This window comes from Eimeria mitis, genomic scaffold (genome assembly GCF_000499745.2).
Source record: "Eimeria mitis Houghton genomic scaffold, Emh_scaff489, whole genome shotgun sequence".
In the NCBI taxonomy this organism is placed as follows: domain Eukaryota; phylum Apicomplexa; class Conoidasida; order Eucoccidiorida; family Eimeriidae; genus Eimeria; species Eimeria mitis.
The window spans coordinates 12,331-12,584 of record NW_013573189.1 but is presented as its reverse complement, the minus strand read 5'-3'; the positions used below and the strand labels follow the sequence as shown (position 1 = coordinate 12,584).

The window sequence follows — 254 nt, the reverse complement described above, 5'->3', positions numbered from 1 at the left end:
AAAAAAAAAAAAAAAAAAAAAAAAAAAAAAATATATAGTATTTACTGCAGGGTGGATAAGTCTGTATATCTGTGTGTTTTTGTTGTTTTTTCATCTCTTCCTCGAGAGCTAATCTCGCTTCTATTGCTTTTCTTTTTGCTCCTTTCCACCCAAAGACAGCAACACGAAAATATTTATTTGTCTGTGTTTTGTTGTCTTTGTTCTTTATGTAAGCCAGCCACGCGTTCGCTGTGCGAGAGAAAGATACACCCAGG

At 34.6% G+C, this 254-nt stretch overlaps 1 protein-coding gene across 1 annotated transcript in view; it reads right to left on the bottom strand.

The window, feature by feature from the left end:
- EMH_0014000 (helicase, putative) overlaps positions 1 to 254 on the bottom strand; it is a gene marked incomplete at both ends in the record, with an annotated part of 5,975 nt that overhangs the window by 2,664 nt on the left and 3,057 nt on the right. The window lies entirely within an intron of this gene.